Below are 3,024 nucleotides of genomic sequence, written 5' to 3' on the forward strand. Positions count from 1 at the left end.
ATCCCTTCTCCTCCATTCTCCTCTCGGGATCTTGGGCACGCACGCACACGCGCCCGGCGTGAGTTTTAAGCCACCGGGTCCGGACACGAACCGCGGTTGACTACGTGGGAGTCCAGCGACATAGCCATTATGCTAACTGCTGGTTCCTTGGAAAGGGTCTTTTGAAGAGGAGGCTTGCAGGATGTTTGATAGTTTCAGTCCCGGGCCAGTTTAATAACTTTGCTAAATACAAAGACCTAGATAGAAATCTTGTCTTGTTAAATAAAGACACAGTTAATATATGGACTATCTATACATTACAACAATAGAGGATAAGTCTATAATCTTATATGGGAAAAGAAAATGATCTTGTAGCTCAGGAGACAACACTGGATGTTTTATTAGCAATTTTTCATAGTCAACAGCACATAGATGAAAAACTCTTTATAGTTAAAAGCTACCTATTGATTTAGATAAAAACTCCCAGCTAAAATGGTTAATCTTTCTCTAGAGCCCTCAGGTTTGTTCATCCTGTCCTTGCCAGTCAGGCTTTTCCTTTCTTAAAAAAAAAAAAAAAAAAAAGGGTTTTTTTTTTTTTTTCTTGTGTTCAATTAGTGAGTTCTTTTGTTTTATCTCTGGGTAAATGTGCTGACTTTGCCTAGCATGAGCTAACTTTGGCCTGTAGCTTTAACAAAGATAATTTACATAAAACTAGCCTTAAACTAATTTAATCTACATATGCTTCCAATGCTAATTTGGTTTATACTAATTTGACCTAACAAATGTTAATTTTGGCTTAAAATAGACAAGTGGGAGAGTCTCATACTTCCTGGCCCTCCTCATAAAAAAACCACATTACTACAAGATCACTAATTGGCTTTATTGTAATAGTTGGAGGTAATATCTTACTCTTGCAGTGTACCGTAATAACAATAAAACTCATGGCAAAAAAATTAAGGACAGGCCAGTAAACGACACAAGGAAGGGCTCGTTAACTGGGCCCTGCCTCAGTTTCTTCCCAGTCTAGGCCTTGCCTTAAAATGAAAGGCAGCCTCCTTACCAGCTTGTGTTGTCTGCATGGCCCCGTCAGAGGAGAATGGAGAAAGAACTGTAGTGTGGCTATCCCCCTTAGGGGGGGTGGTTTCTCGCTTTCTGTCTCTCTGTCTCTCTGTGTCTGTCTGGTGACTGCTCACACCCTATAGTAAAATTCTCTCAAAAAGAAAAAAAAAAAGGAAAAAGAGTAACTAGAAAATGGTTATTAACAGTAAGAAAGGCTTGGGGCCAGCAGCTGGTGTAATGATTATGCTGCTGGACTCCCATGTAGGCAACTGAGGTTCGAGTCCCGGACTTGGTGGCTTAAACTCACGCTGAGTGCGTGTGCGCCCAAGCTCCTGAGAGTAAATGGAGAAGGGATTGTGGCATGGCCATCCCCTCTGGGGGATGATTTCTCGCTTTCTGTTCTCTCAAAAAAAAAAAAGAAAGGCCGAACAAGCCCTGGGTGAGTTTTTCTCTTCCTTTGGGAAAGACTAAAGTAAGAGTATTTTATAAAATGTGAGTTTATTTTAGGAGTCAAAGACAATTTGCTGAGTGTCTTTAAATTTATCCTACAAAACAATAATACTGCTGAGGACATAGTGCAAAATACATTGGTTATTTGTCATGGAGTTTCTGCTGTAAAGTCACTATTCTCTATTCATTTGTACAACGAGTCAGAGATGCTTCGGAGCATTCTTAGATAATGTTTGTGATATCTTAAAAGATACACCACACGGGGCCAGTAGGCGTGGTGGTTAAGGCACTGGACACTCCCACATGGTTGACTGTGGTTTGAGTCCTAGACCTGGTAGCTTGCTTTCTCACTTTCCTTCTGTGTCTCTCTCCAGTTGATTAAAATAAATGAATGAATAAAATAAATAATTCTCTCTCTCTTTTTTTAAAAACCATGAATCAAATTTCCCCAAAAGGGGAATTTTATTGATTACTTTATTCCCTCTCAACAGTCCAACTGTAATCAAATGAGGTGAACATGCACGTCAGGATTTGTCATCTTCATAATAAAAAAGGTGACGCTCAGACCTGGATCACTTGGCCCTTTCTCTTCCTATCTCCTCCCAGCTTAAAATGCTCACATCTCACAACAGCCAGCGTCCTCTCAGATCCGCAGTTGGGCTCGACACATTCAAGCCTCAGCACAATCTTCTTTGTCGTTTTTGCCTTTTTCTGGAAAATAGGCTTAGTCTGCCCACCACAGCCACTCTCTCCTGCCATAACGCCGCTGTCCCTGAGCTTACAGAGGATCCCTGCCCTTTTGGTACTATGTCACTTTATGAGGTTGGCACTTGCCACACTTCTTACAGAAGGTCTGGTGGGTTTCAGGGCCTTTCACCATGTTTGTGGGCATGCTACCTGCACAGAAAGAGAGAGGCAGACTGGACCAAATAAACGATTCTTTTTTTTTTCTTGAGAGGTTTTTGCTACAGGGCGTGTGCGCTCGCCAGAAAGACAGAGAAAGAGAGACAGAAAGCGAGAAATCATCCCCCAGGGGAGATGACCCTGTTGCAATCCCCCCTCCTCTCGGGATCTTGGGCATACACACACACACACACACACACACACACACACGTGCGCCCGGAGTGAGTTTAAGCCACCAGGTCCAGGACTCGAATCGCGGTTGGCTACGTGGGATGCTACGTGGGATTTCAGTGACACAACCATTACACTAACTGCTGGTCCCAAACTAAATAAACAATTCTAAAAAAAAAAAAAAAAAGATATACCACGCATCTTGCCCACAGACATTTTATTTTTATTTACTTTTAAAAATTTTTGCCATATAAGGGACCAGCAGGTGGCATGGTGGTTGAGGTGCCGGATTCCCACATGGCCAACCATGGTTCAAGTCCTGGACCTGGCAGTTTGCTTTTTCACTTTCCCTTTCTCTCTGGTCAAAATTAAAGAACAAGCCCCCCCGGGCCTGCGCAGTGGCGGTGGCGACTACTGCATGGCCCCTCGGGCCTGCGCGGCTGGGGCTCTGCTCCGCGTTCC

General features: G+C 43.2%; 1 protein-coding gene across 3 annotated transcripts in view; it reads right to left on the reverse strand.

Annotated features, from left to right (window-relative positions):
- The window catches only part of LOC102502986 (general transcription factor II-I repeat domain-containing protein 2B), a 45,960-nt gene that overhangs the window by 39,808 nt on the left and 3,128 nt on the right, over positions 1-3,024 (reverse strand). The gene's annotated exons all lie outside the window — the stretch shown is intronic.

Source organism: Tupaia chinensis, unplaced genomic scaffold (assembly GCF_000334495.1).
Source record: "Tupaia chinensis unplaced genomic scaffold, TupChi_1.0 Scaffold000429_1, whole genome shotgun sequence".
Lineage (NCBI taxonomy): Eukaryota > Metazoa > Chordata > Mammalia > Scandentia > Tupaiidae > Tupaia > Tupaia belangeri.